The 14,650-nt window shown below is 48.0% G+C and overlaps 1 protein-coding gene across 5 annotated transcripts in view; it reads left to right on the plus strand.

Annotated features, from left to right (window-relative positions):
- Positions 1 to 2,574: 2,574 nt before the first annotated feature.
- The window catches only part of FAM53A (family with sequence similarity 53 member A), a 95,886-nt gene continuing 83,810 nt past the window's right edge, over positions 2,575 to 14,650 (plus strand). For 3 of the 5 annotated variants that reach the window (XM_075930907.1, XM_075930911.1, XM_075930910.1), the window contains exon 1: positions 2,847 to 3,004. The gene's annotated coding sequence lies outside the window, so the exon portion shown is untranslated. The other 2 variants (XM_075930909.1, XM_075930908.1) reach the window with 2 other exon arrangements.

Genomic DNA, 14,650 nt, shown 5'->3' on the forward strand with positions numbered 1-14,650 from the left:
CCCTCAGAGCCCTAGCATGGGGCCAGCAGCAGAATGGGGAGCCTAATTCTGGGGACCCCAAAGCCCAGAGAGGAGCCTGACCTTCCCTGGAGGGCAAACTCTTTGGTTTGGGACCAGAGAAGTGCAACCTGTACAATCATAGCAGCCATTACATGCAGCATAAGCAACAATCTGACTTTACTTGTTAAAGCTGACACTTGCTCTGTTTCAGATTGGATACATGATTCTTAACCCTCTATTTCCAAGCTGGTCTCTAGCTTTTGGGGCCCCTGCTAATGTAGGATACATAGGCAGCTTTCACACTGTGACACTATGCCCCCATATTTTTATGGAGATATGTTTTTGAATATGAACTTGCATAACTCAGGGTACATCTACGCTTGCTCCCTAGTTCGAACTAGGGATGCAAATGTAGCCGACCGAAATTGCTAATGAAGCGGGAATTTAAATATGAGGAGTACCGTTAGTTTAAACCAAGCGGTTTGGTTCGGACTAATGCATCCTGGAGCGTACTTCCTGGTTCGAATCAGCTGGTGAGCGGTATAGCGTGCGGGCGAGATTATGCTAATGAAGCATGGGATATTTAAATCCTTGCTTCATTAGCAATTTCGGTCAGCTACATTTGCATCCCTAGTTCGAACTAGGGAGCAAGTGTAGACGTACCCTCTGATATGTTTTATGCAAAATTGGGCAAGAAACCTAGCATTCAATAATTTGTAATCCCTGAATGTGTATATTCTATTTGTGTGCATGTATCCTTCTTGTATGTGAAGTTAGAACTATGAAGTGTAAACCTGGTTATTAATCTAGGTCTTCCAGTGAAAGCCATTAATGGCACTTAAAATTTCAGTGGTTACATGGTTACATGCAGGGAACAGACAGATCCCCAAGAGCCTGTGCACACAGGGGTCTGGCTTTTAAATCAGCTCCTGCTTGACCCCCATACAGCTGTGCTGGGGGGGGAGAGAAGAGGGGCAGGTGGCTCCCCGGGAGCTAGTAAGTGAAAGCCGGCTCCCCCCGTGTACCAGGAGCCTGCGTGTAACCGTAAACATTAAGTGATTAGCCCAGGCTCATTGGTTAACCATGTATATGGTTACATTTTCATACCCCTAGTCCAAACACCCTCCACTTCCTATTGTAGCTATCTCATAACTACTTTTGAAACACTCCAATATAAACCCTTCTTGTAAAAACAAAAACCATCCTGGCCTCCATTTTGAGAAAGACTAGAAATGGGGACAAAAAACATGGGAATTTTCCAGGAGCCTATAGGACATTGATGCCTTCTCCCACAATTCCTTTGTGCTCCCCTAACATCTTACTGGAAGCCAGAGAACTGGGTAAGTCAACCACAGAACGCTGCATTTGTAACTGTGTAGTACAACACAAAGTAAGTGTGCATACCTATTTAGAAGTCAAGTGAAATCGGTTATGGAGAATATAACAAGAATGTTAAAAGTTAAAAGAAAATCTGTTAATGAGAGGAAAATCTGAATGTCATCCAGTCTGCATACTGCTGTCATTTGAGGTCACGGTGACTCACAATTTCCCTCAGTGGTTCCCATAGAGACTAGCGCTCTTTATCCATCTCTGTGGGCATTGTTAAATAATGAAGGCTTCTCAACCTTTCCTGTCAACTGCTGCTACATCTCTGAGGTGAGGCGTCTGACCATCGTCAGTAGTATCAGCTGCAACAGATGGACCCAAGAGGATGACACCTTCCGGCTATCCATAGATTGGAACTAGGACTGCCTAGTGTGTGTGACCTTGCCTAAAGTGCAAGGAGATGAGATTCAGCTGGAATGGAGGCAGTTTTTGGTTAATTGCTCAAAAATGGGTGTTCTGCCATTAGGGGCCCTGGAAATGTATCATTAGGCTCAACTGGGACATTGCTGTACTTGGGAAGGGACAGAAAGCTGCTCTCTACAAAGACGGTGCTGGCCCTTGTTGCCTGCAAAGGTCTGAAGGCACTTTTCACCATCTATGATGGAGTTGGATCAGTATCGCAGGCTCTTGAGAGTTGAAGCCACGGGGGAGGAAAATCCCTCAGTCCCTCTCCTTGGCATCGGCAGTAGAGATGTTAAATATTGACTCACTGACAAATCGACCAATCGATGCATTTCACATCGACTATTTGATTAATCGATAGGGCGCCTCTGCCTTTGAAGTGAGCTCGCGACCCCCCCGCGTTTCAAAGCGGCAGCACCATGTGCAGCCCAGGGTCTCCCAAGTGGCACGGCGGCTTTGAAGTAACCTCCGCCCCCCCCCCCCCCCCCCCGCTCTTTCTGAGAGAGGCAGCATGGGGGGGGGGGCTTGTAGACTTGACTATCAGTCAACCAGCCTTTCACATCCCTAATCGCCGGCCCCTCTGAGGCCATGGGGGGCGGTTCCCCTAACCAGCCACCAGCAGCACCCGGGACACCTGAGCAGGGGGTGGGCCAAGGGGCGCTGTGAGCTTCCCCCCCCCATCCACCCTCCTTATAGGCTCGCATCATTGGCAGGCTCTGGCCTGGTTGCCACCGCGCATGCGTACACCAGTGGTAGGCGTCGACATCTAATCTGAGGTAAGGAATTACACGCATGCGAGGAAAACCCGGGAGACTGGCCTTTTGCGGTTTCATCCGGGGACAGTATGACGTTGGAAACTCAGACAGAGCATGCGCAGTACCTCCTTAACCGACGCCTTTCCCTCCTGTCTAGCGGAAGCGCATGCGCAAATGTACTATGTATGGCCGCTGTGCCTTCTGGGAGTTGTAGTCCGGAAAGGCCCATTCAATTGGGCACCGCTGCGGTGTAAGCGCTCCCCCGGCGAGCTCGTCCCCTGTGGGCGGGGTGAGTGTGTCGTCCGGCCCTATGGCGGCGGAGGTGGGAGGTCAGCGGCCTGCAGCTCCGGCCAATGGGAGGATCGTGTCTAGAGGGGGCGGAGCTCGCTGTGTTTTGTTCAATTGCCATTGAGAAGCGTTGTTCATATGCGGAGGGAGGCGGCCCGGGCAGGCTTTGGAAGGCAGGTACCTGGGGGGCGGCGTGGGAGCCCGGGAGGGAGAGCGGCGGGGACAGGCACAGGCGGGGGGGCAGGCGCAGATAAATCCGGGAAGGGGGGCGAGGTGCGAGCACAGGTCTGCTCTGCCCGGGGGCGGGCGCGGGGCCGGGCACAGGTCTCTGCCCGGAGGGGGGGGGGACAGGCGAGGTGCAGGTCTCTGCCCGGAGGGGGGGGGGACAGGCGAGGTGCAGGTCTCTGCCCGGGGGGGGGGGGACAGGCGAGGTGCAGGTCTCTGCCCGGGGGGGGGGGGAGACAGGCGAGGTGCAGGTCTCTGCCCGAGAGGGGGGGGGGGACAGGCGAGGTGCAGGTCTCTGCCCGGGGGGGGGAGGGACAGGCGAGGTGCAGGTCTCTGCCCGAGGGGGGGGGGGGACAGGCGAGGTGCAGGTCTCTGCCCGGAGGGGGGGGGGACAGGCGAGGTGCAGGTCTCTGCCCGGAGGGGGGGGGGACAGGCGAGGTGCAGGTCTCTGCCCGGGGGGGGGGGGGGAGACAGGCGAGGTGCAGGTCTCTGCCCGAGGGGGGGGGGGGACAGGCGAGGTGCAGGTCTCTGCCCGGAGGGGGGGGGGACAGGCGAGGTGCAGGTCTCTGCCCGGAGGGGGGGGGGACAGGCGAGGTGCAGGTCTCTGCCCGGGGGGGGGAGGGACAGGCGAGGTGCAGGTCTCTGCCCGGGGGGGGGAGGGACAGGCGAGGTGCAGGTCTCTGCCCGGGGGGGGGGGACAGGCGAGGTGCAGGTCTCTGCCCGGGGGGGGGGGGGACAGGCGAGGTGCAGGTCTCTGCCCGAGGGGGGGGAGGGACAGGCGAGGTGCAGGTCTCTGCCCGAGGGGGGGGGGGGGAGACAGGCGAGGTGCAGGTCTCTGCCCGAGGGGGGGGGGGGACAGGCGAGGTGCAGGTCTCTGCCCGAGGGGGGGGGGGGACAGGCGAGGTGCAGGTCTCTGCCCGAGGGGGGGGGGGACAGGCGAGGTGCAGGTCTCTGCCCGGGGGGGATGGGGGGGACAGGCGAGGTGCAGGTCTCTGCCCGGGGGGGGGGTGCAGGTCTCTGCCCGGGGGGGGGGTGGGGGGGGACAGGCGAGGTGCAGGTCTCTGCCCGGGGGAGGGGTGGGGGGGACAGGCGAGGTGCAGGTCTCTGCCCGGGGGAGGGGTGGGGGGGACAGGCGAGGTGCAGGTCTCTGCCTGAGGAGGGGGGGGGAGTCAGGCGAGGTGCAGGTCTCTGCCCGAGGGGGGGGGGGACAGGCGAGGTGCAGGTCTCTGCCCGGGGGGGGGGGACAGGCGAGGTGCAGGTCTCTGCCGGAAGAGGAGGGGGGGAACAGGCGAGGTGCAGGTCTCTGCCCGAGGGGGGGGGGGGACAGGCGAGGTGCAGGTCTCTGCCCGAGGGGAGGGGGGACAGGCGAGGTGCAGGTCTCTGCCCGAAGAGGAGGGGGGGGGACAGGCGAGGTACAGGTCTCTGCCCGAGGAGGGGGGGGGACAGGCGAGGTGCAGGTCTCTGCCCAAGGGGGGGGGCAGGCGAGGTGCAGGTCTCTGCCCGAGGAGGGGGGGGGGGGCAGGCGAGGTGCAGGTCTCTGCCCGGGGAGGGGGGGGGGACAGGCGAGGTGCAGGGCCGGATGCAGGACTCTGCTGGGGGGGGGAAACAGGCGAGGTGCAGGGCCGGGTGCAGGTTTCTGCCCGAGGGAGGGGAGGAAAATGCGAGGTGCAGGTATATGCATGGGCGGGAGGGGGGATACGGGCGAGGTGCAGGGCCAGTCACAAGTCTGTTGTGGTGGGGGAGCAGGGGAACAGGTGGGGTGCAGGTCTCTGCCCGGGGGGCAGGGGAGAACAGGCAAGGTGCAGGTCTCTGCCCAGAAGGGAGGGGGGAAGACAGGCGAAGTGCAGGTGTCTGCCCGGGGGGGGGGGGACAGGCGAAGTGCAGGTCTCTGCCCGGGGAGGGGGTGGGGGGGACAGGCGAGGTGCAGGTCTCTGCCCGGGCACGGGGGGGGGAGACAGGCGAGGTGCAGGGCCGGATGCAGGACTCTGCTGGGGGGGGAACAGGCGAGGTGCAGGGCCGGGTGCAGGACTCTGCTGGGGGGGGGGGGGGAAACAGGCGAGGTGCAGGGCCGGGTGCAGGTTTCTGCCCGAGGGAGGGGAGGAAAATGCGAGGTGCAGGTATATGCATGGGCGGGAGGGGGGATACAGGCGAGGTGCAGGGCCAGGCACAAGTCTGTTGTGGTGGGGGAGCAGGGGAACAGGTGGGGTGCAGGGCAGGGTGCAGGTCTCTGGCGATGTTGGGGGGGGGGGAGTAGGGAACAGGCGAGCTGCAGGGCCGGACACAGGTCTCTGGTGGTGGGGCGGCGGGTAGGGAATAGGCGAAGTGCAGGGCTGGGTGCAGGTTTGTGCTGGGGGGGAGGGAGGGCTGACCACAGGTCTATGGCAGTTGGTTTGCGGGGAAGGGAAGGCAAGGTGCAGGGTCGGGCACAAGTCTCTGCCCGGGAGCGGGGGGGGGGGGGGGACAGGGACGGACAGGCAAGGTGTGGGGCCAGGAACAGGTCTCTGGGCAATGGTTAGGAGGAAGAACAAGCGAGGTGCCAGGCCAAGCACAGGTCTATGGGAGGTGGGATGGGGAGAGAAGAGGTGAGATGCAGGAATGGGGAGAAGAGGGATGAGGCTGGGAGTGGAGAGTAGATGAGGTGCAGGACTGGGCACAGATCTCTGGGCGATCGGGGGGGAGGTGAAGGACTGGGCACAGATCTCTGGGCGATGGGGGGGGGGAAGAAGAGGTGAAGTGTAGGGCTGGACGTGGGTCTCTGGGCAAAAGATGGGCAGGGGGGAAAATAGGCGAGGTGTGGGCTGGATGCAGGTCTCTGAGCAATGGGGCTTGTGCTGCCCCCAGGCACTGGCTGTGTTTGGGGGGCAGATATCGTGGCCCTGGCATAGATAATGATGCCTTATGGAAAGAGCAGATTTCAGGGCTGGTGGGGCGGATAGGGCACAGACAGTGGGGCATGCACAGTGTGTGTTGGGGGTAGGAGCATGCACAGATACGACTGTGGAGCTGGCCACAATACCATCTTTTTGAGGGATTTGTGGGAGTCGGCTGTCGGAATGGCCACAAACGATTGTGGTGGGCTTGGCTTTTTGGGCACAGGGGCTTGTGTATTGGCTAATAGGCAGCGATGTCAGGGTAGTAAGGCAGCTGCTTGGTTCTTCTGCCTGAGTAATTGGGGAAGAGCACACAAGTGCTGGCTGACAGGGTTGGTCAGAGAAGCCCTACTTCATTTGATGGGAGGAGTGCTCCTGATCCGTACTGCCCCAATTCTGAGACGTGAAAGGAGGGACTTGTATGTCTGCACTGCACAGGATAGAGGGTTTGAGAGTGTGTGTATTCATGTACACTGAAGGGGTGGCTCAGTTCTTGTGTAGAAGTGGGGGAGATCATGTAGGGTCTGCTAGTATGTAGAGTAACAGGTAACCACTGAACATTACCTATTTGTTGAGGGTATGATGCTACACTTGTGGTTGTAAATTGCCAGTGTTGTTTATAAGGAGTAGCATTTAACATAACTTCTAGTCTTGATTAACAATTTTCAGTTATACTAGTTTCTAATAGTTGTATCTGGTGCCAGGTTTAATGCAGGCTCAGAATAGAAGTTCACTTCCTACCATCATTTCATCTGTTTGCATTTGCTTTATAGTAGGAATGGAAACAAACTACATTTTGGCAGAACAAAAATGTAGTAACATCAATAATTACTGCTTAGATTAAAATTAGGTTTTATGTACCGCATTGTTAAAAGTTAGATGATAAAGTTGCTCCTCTAGGCAGAGTTCTCTGGCCTGTAGGTAAATGTGTATTTGTATATGAATTTTGCAAAGAGAGACTTCTTTGGTGTCCATGTAAACTCTAGCTCTGAGCACATACCTTTGTATTTTGAAATAAAATATATATTCTGAAATATTTCAAGAGCTAAATATTTACTCCTTCAGCAGTTAAGAGGCATATGCAGAGAAACAAAGTTGTTAATATAGCACACCTCTTTAATATCAGTATTTGTCTTTTTGCAATCATTCCAAATGTTGTTTTTGATAAGTTGCCTATGTGTTGTGGTAAATTAAGATGTGGTGTAACTGTAAGATTATTATGAAAAACTTACAATGGCTGTATCTCTCTTCCAAACTGAGGTTTAAGTGCAATGAAATTTGTTCTCTTCAGTCACCCAAGTGACCAGCAAAAATCAGTTGCCTAGTAGAAGAGATCTTTAAAGATCAAATAAAATTGTACTGGAAACCTTGCACACTCCAAAGAGGTAACTTAAAGATTAGGTGGAGGTTTGCTGGAGAGGGCCCTATATTTTGCTAGTGCATCTATCTTTTTCTAAACTTTTGCTCACTTCTAAAAATAAAGCCCTTTTTAAAATTACATAATATATCTTTCCTCACTGTTCCAGTAAATAGCACTTTCAAAAATAGAATGCTTTATAGTGGTTACAGTACTTTAGATAGTCTGATGGAGAGGAACCTAAACTGTTCATGGGAAATTGGAACAGATGGATGCTGTTTTTGGTTTGGTTTTAGATGTGCAGTCTTGACCAGCTGGCAAAGTTATGCTGAGGCCTACAACTCATTTTTTTTGGTCTACTTTGTTTACATTAAAACTAAGTCCTGTGAGGAGGAGTTATAGGTTTCATTGTTGTATTGCCCTGAAATTTAGATATTTTTGCAGTATTAAAATATGAGATTATAAAAATAGCTTTGAGCACAAATCTCTGAGTATGTTGGGTAAGCAAAATAATTTGAAGATGTGTTAATTATATATTGTATTTATGTCATGTGAATTGAATTCTCAATGTCTGGGGAACATCATTCTAAAAAGCCTCCATATTGAAGCATGGAGTTTAAGTTGGGGATTGTATTAAAAGTTTAAATGATTATTGGAGCTTTTCAGGCATAATAAGCTCATGATTGATTAAGCTGAATAGATTCCATTTAAAAAAAAAAAAGTCCTAACTTACACGTCCTCCTGTAAGCAAATCTGTATGGGGAGGGGACGTGGCTAACAACTATTCATAGTATGTAGAATCAGATACTTTCAATGTAAACTAGTCTGTTTTAAAATGGCTGTTGTACATTGCTAATTGACTTTTAAAATAAGATTGCTGCTTTATATCAAATCCCTAGGAGTCGATCCATATTTTTTTGTCTAGACGATTTTTACTGTTCTCTTGACATATAAACTTATACTCGACTGCAGTTTTCATTAGTGTATGTGTATATATAAGTACATTATGTTTATGTTCATAGACAGAAAGTATCTGGCTGTTATTATTTTGTTAACACTTGGTTCGGTGATAACGGGTGAGCCATATGAAAAACTTTTTTACAACATTTTATGTTGAAATAACCTGATAATATTCTGTAGGCCTCAGTTACAAAAAACCAGAAGCTGTTTGTGTCTAGCCTAACTTGTAGTATCCTATGACTTAAAATTTTTAATGTAATAATTTGTTCGCTTACTACAAGTTGCAAAATACTGTAATGAATTCCCATATTCGGCAGTTATTCTCTTTGACACTTTTGTGAAAAGTATTATGATTTGGATGGTAAGGGGAGAAGTATTTTCATTTTTTTCTGCATTAAGTATTAGAAATCCAGTTTGTATGTTAAACTTTTTTGTAAAGTTTAATTGATGTGACTGGAAGCTTAATGTGACAAAGCAATGTCATAGTAATACTCATTTTTTAAACCATAATATGTGTTGCTTAGAATGATCTTTCCCCAAATTCCTCTTGAATCTGGTAGCCATTGTTGGGGTTTTGTGCCCCCCCCCCCAACATTCCTTTGTGTTAACAGCAATGATGGCAGTTTTAGTCGCCTCCTGTGGCTTGATAGATTATTCCCTTTAGAAACATGTACTTAAAACTTTCCATCCTTGATTTTTGTTTCTTCAATAAACTTTATTATTCTACTTAGAGTTGTATTTTAGGAATCTGGGGTTTTTTTGTTTGCTTTTTTTTAAATAGTAAGGTAAGTTGTCTTGTCAGACTATGTTAGAGGTAGGTGGTGGAGGGTTTATATTTTCATTTTCTTTTAATATTTTAAAACACACACGTGTTCTTTGCACGTTTGAAGGAGATGATGAGAATATTAAAACATAAAAGGATCCTTTTGTTTGCGCATGAGTTGTAGTAAGTTCCTATTTTCTCCTAAGCAATCTGAATTATAGCATGTCATAGTTTTTTAAAAGTTTAACTTGAATTTTCCTATATTTCTATAAAAGTACTATATAACCAAAGACTTCTATAAAGTATTTTATAAATATGTAATTTATTATGCTCTCTTTTAAGGAACTAGATTTTTGTCTAGTGTTTGCTGTAAGATTTTTACTACTTAGTTGTAAATATTTTCACCCTTAGAGCTCTGTGTGGATATGAAATTGGTATCTGCATCTGCAAAAATGAGCTGCGGGGAGCTGTGGATTTGCAGGGCTGTACACAATGCTGTCATTCGATTTTATGTAGATACACAATGGGATAATCAAAATTATCAGATATCTAACATGGAATATTATGAAAATGGCTCATGCCTCTTGTCTGTCTCCTATTTAATAGCTAGCATCTATATTTTCACAGGCACACCTGTAGCATCTTTATAGTGTGGCAAAAACATTGCTGTTTATCCAGTTAAACACTTTTTTTCTCAACATCATAGCATCTAAAGAGGCAGTCAGTGATTAATATGTATATTATCCTGTAGAATAAAAAGTAGGTCCATCTATTTGGGAAATCCTGGGGGAGTCATTTGTTATAAAATAGTTCATGCTAATTATACAGAGGAAAAAAGTTATTCAAATGAGGAAACAGAGCAAAAATAATAACTGTGCTAACAATATGTAGCTCCTAATACAGGTTGAACCTCTGTGGTCCGGGACACTCTGGCCTGGTACCATCCATGGTCCAGCAGGACCACGGATGATGCAAGACCAGAGATCTGTGAGTGGGAGAGGAGCTGGGAGTGCAGTGCCGTGGCTGGTAAGGAGCTGGGAAGCTGGCGGTGCAGAGGCTGTGGGTGTGGTGGTTGGAGGGGAGCCTGGCTGCATCTGCTGATGAACCAGGAAGAGCCTGGAGTCCATCGCCAGAGGAGCCGGTATTGACCTTCCCTGACCAGCAAAATCTCTCGTTCGGGTCTGGTTAGGCCTAAGGATGTTAAGGACTAGTCGACTATCCAATAAGCAAATGCTTATGAGATAAGTCAGTCGACTAGTTGATTTCTCTCCTCCTGACTCCGATAGAGGCAGCCAGAGGGGGAGGGGAAGGAAGGGTACTTCAAAGCAGCAGCACCACACAGCTGATCCCTGGCTCAGCTGTGTGGTGCTGCTCCTTTGAAATTCTGCCTTGACATTTCAAAGCAGAGCCTAGGATCAGCTGAGGAGTCCCCAGCTGACCCTGGGCTCTACGTGGCATTTCAAATCAGCAGCGCAGCATGGAGCCTGGGATCAACAGGGACACTGAGTCCCCTACTGATCCCAGGCTCCAGGAGGGTGCTTCCGCTTCAAAATGCCCAAGTGCTCCCTCTGGAGACTCTTGTACATCCGTGTGCAGCACGGAGTCAGTAGGACTTCCCCCTGGCTCTGGGCTGCACGCACATTCCCAGTGTGGGCTGTTGTACATCTCAAAGGAGGAATGCAGAAGTGTCTATCGACTAGTTATTGGAAATTCCATTGACTACTTGACTAGTGAATTAACCACTAGTTATCGTTAGCTGGGTTCTGAGGGTGCCGGACCTGTAGTGCATATCTGTTGCAGTTGCCAATAGTTGGTTGATTGTATTGGTGAAGTGGTTACAATACCTGAGGAGCAGTGATTTGTACTGGCAGCTTTTTGTTTTTATAGATGTCTTGAGCAGCGGTTCCCAACCTTTTTCAAATGGGGACCCATTTTGACAATTCAGGGAGACTTGGTGACCCAAGGCAATTAAAAAATGGGGGGAGAAGGAAGGGCAGAGTCACCTGGGGAGACACTTGGCAAATCTTTTGAAATATAATGGCGACCCATATCTGGGTCCCGACCCATAGGTTGGGAAACACTGGTCTTGAGGCTTATGTGGTTAACATCCTAGCTGTCAGTGCTTATTAAGTGTTCTTTCATACATTTGTATTACAAAAAAAATTGTATGAGAATGTAGAAGTGGCTATACCGGGTCAGACTAATGGTTAATCTACCCCAATATCCTATCTTCTGCCAGTGTCAAGCACTTCTGAAGAAACGAAAGGAGCAGAGCAATTTAAGTGATCCATCCTTTGTCGTCTACTCTCAGCATCTGGTAAACAGAGGTTTAGGGACACTCAGAGCATGGGGTTGTATCCCTGACCATCTTGGCTAGTAGTCATTAATGGACCTATCCTTCATGCATTTATCTAGTTTTTCTTTGAACCCAGTTATAGCCTGGGTCTCAACAAGGATTTCCCCAAGTTGATTGAGTAATGTGTGAAGAAGTTACTTGCTTTAGTTGGTTGTTACTTTCATTGCATGACCCCTGGTTCTTATGTTACACAAAGGGGTACTACTTATTTACTCTTCACACTATTTGTAATTCTAAAGACCTCTGTCATATCTCCCATTAGACTATTCTTTACTGAAATGAATAGCCCTACTGTTTTTAGTCTCTCACATGGAAGCTGTTTCATACCTTTAATCACTTTTGTTGGCCTTTGAACCTTTACAATTCAAATGTATTTTTTTAGGTGATACCATCAGAACTGCACATAGTATTCCGGGTGTGGGTATATCAATCCTGCGCATCAAGTGTATGTTTTCAGAGCACTATCTACAATTACTCCAAATCTTTCTCGAGTATTAACAACTAATTTAAATCCTATGATTTTTGTATGTACGGTTGGAATTAAGTGAAATGGCCTATTCTGGACAAGTCGAGTGAAGTCCTAAAACAGCACAAATAGTGGAAAACATAGATTTTAATGTATACTTTAAATATCTTTCAGTCATTCTTAGTTTTTAATTTAATTGTTTATATGTTTTATATTGGGAAAGATTTTACAAATGAAAGTCAGGACAATTGTGCTTATGTCAGAGGAGTCATGTGGCTTAGGCAGAGTTGTGTCTATAAATGTATTTACATTAAAAGACAGTCTGTTTATCAATAGCATTTTCAGCTGTGGAAGGTTATAAACAGATTAAATTATACTATTACAAATTCCTTTAAAAAGGTTTTGTTGAATGACTAAGACTGAATTGTTAACATACTTATTTTTCACAGTCTGAACTTTGTCCATAATTAACTTAATCAGTGAAATGGACTCAACAGTTTTACTGCATAGTTCTTAAGCCCTGATTCAACAGTTCCCAAACACTTTCCCTTCATGACACCATTTTTAGATATATTGATTCCCCACACAGCATTTTTAAATGGCATCCTCCGTGTAGCATGACCTCAGCTCACTGTATGTGAAAGGTCATGCTGGGTGCAGGATGCCATTTTACTTAACAAAATGGTGTCGTGTGCACTGCATGATCTTCACATGGGATTGCTGAAAGCCCCTCTGCTGATGGAGCACCCCCACTTCAGGAACTGCTGTTCCAGTGATAACATCCTGCAGTTGTAAGCACTGAAAGTTGAAAATAACTGCTTTATATGTCAGCAACACTTGCTTTGAGTTTCATAAAGCCTTTTTTGTTAAACCTGCTATACTCTTACTTGTTTGAATTGTATGGCCAATACAAGGCTTCTCCAAGGCTCTGATTTTGCAGCTGGATGTGTGGAAGCAGATCCCTGTACTCAATCCTGTTGATTACAGTTGGTCTTCATGTGAGCAGAGGGTTCTGCTTGTATAAATCCAGTTACAGGATTAGGGCCTATGGGCACAAAAATTAATCATACTGTTACTTAACCAATAGCACCAAACAAATGCTAGATAGTTGTTTTATAAAAATGTTTCTAATCACAAAATGATGAAACTTCATTTCTGCTGTTTTATGCCAATGGAAGAGTTGTATAGAATTGCAGAAATTCATCAGGCTGTTTTCTGAACTAGGTTTTACATGTTGGAGCCAAACTGAGCTGAGTTGGAGAAATCCATTATAGCACTGAATACACTTTTTGAAGGACATGCATTGTTTGTGTAGTAAGAAGGCAGGATATAATATAGAATAGCTTTGTGATGAATGTTTGGCTCACTTAAACAAAAAAAAATTACCTCATTCTGAAAAATACCAAATTATACAGCCATCACAGGAATTGGTGGTGATGGGAGGATTTCAATTACCCAGACATTTGTTGCAGAAAATAATAAAGCAAGGCACAGATTATCTAGCAAATCTTTGAACTGCATTGGATACAGTTTTTATTTCAAAAGGTGGAGAATGCTATTAGGGAAGAGGCCCTTCTAAATTTATTTTTGACAAATGGGGACTAACGATTGAGAAGTCAAGTGCCAGGCACATTGGGCGAAAGTATCATGAAGTGATAGTTCATTATTCTAATGAATGATTGGAGGGAAAGCTGCAAATTACAGATAATGGATTTCAAGAAGGCATGCTTTAGCAAACTCGGGGAGTTGTTAGGTAAGATCTCATGGGAAGCAAGGGGAAAAGCAGTTCAAGAGAATTGACAGCTCTTCAGAGAGATTAAGATCACAACAGCAAACTCACTGAGCAGGAAAGAGGAAGTATGGCAGAAGATCACCATGTCTCAACAGTAGATCTTTAATCTGAAACTCGAGAGTCGTACAACAAAAGTTGAAAATAGGTCAAATTACAAAGGATAAATATAAAGTGAGACCAAGGCACAGAATGAGAATTTGTTTTTAGCTAGTTTAGAGTGACAACACATTCTACAAATACATTAGAAGCAAGAGGAAGACAAAGGTCAGGGTAGGCTCCTCCACCATTGAATAATGACATGGACCATAACAGAAAATGTGGAAATGATAGAAGTGCTGAATGACTTGTTTCAGTTTTCACCAAAAAGGTTAGTAGTGATTGGGTGTTAAACATAGTGGATGCCAATGAACATAAGGTACAATCTGAGGCTAAAATAGAGAAAGAACAAGTTAAAAATTACTTCTTAGATGTCTTGAAGTTACCAGGGCCTGATAAAATATATCCTAAAATACTAATGAAGCTGACTACTGAGGAAATATCGAGCTGTTAGCAACTATTTTTGATAACTCATGGAAGTTCGAAGTCGCACTAACTCCGGGCTGCATGCAGGTGCCAGCTTTGAAATGCACAAGAGTCCCCAGCGGTGGTTCTTGTATATTTCAAAGCGGCAGCACAGCATGGAGCCCGGGCTCAGTGGGGGAACTTGGATCTCCTGCTGGCCCCAGGCTCCATGCAGTGCTGCCCCTTTGAAGTGCCACACGGAGCCGGGATCAGCTGGGAATTGCGGGGCTCCAGCACAGCATTTCTGTGAAACCTGGGATCATCTGGGGAATCCCCAGCTGACCCGGGCTCCATGCGTGCTGCTGTGTGGCTGCCCCTTTGAAATGCTGAGGTTTTCCAGCTAACTGCAGGTTCTGGGGAAATGCTGAGCAGAACCCATGATCAGCTGGGGCATCCCCAGCTGATCCCGGATTCTGTGGAAATGCCACTCTGAAGCCGAAGATCAGCTGGGAGTCCCCAGCTGACCCCG

The sequence above is a fragment of the Pelodiscus sinensis genome, chromosome 5 (assembly GCF_049634645.1).
Source record: "Pelodiscus sinensis isolate JC-2024 chromosome 5, ASM4963464v1, whole genome shotgun sequence".
In the NCBI taxonomy this organism is placed as follows: domain Eukaryota; kingdom Metazoa; phylum Chordata; order Testudines; family Trionychidae; genus Pelodiscus; species Pelodiscus sinensis.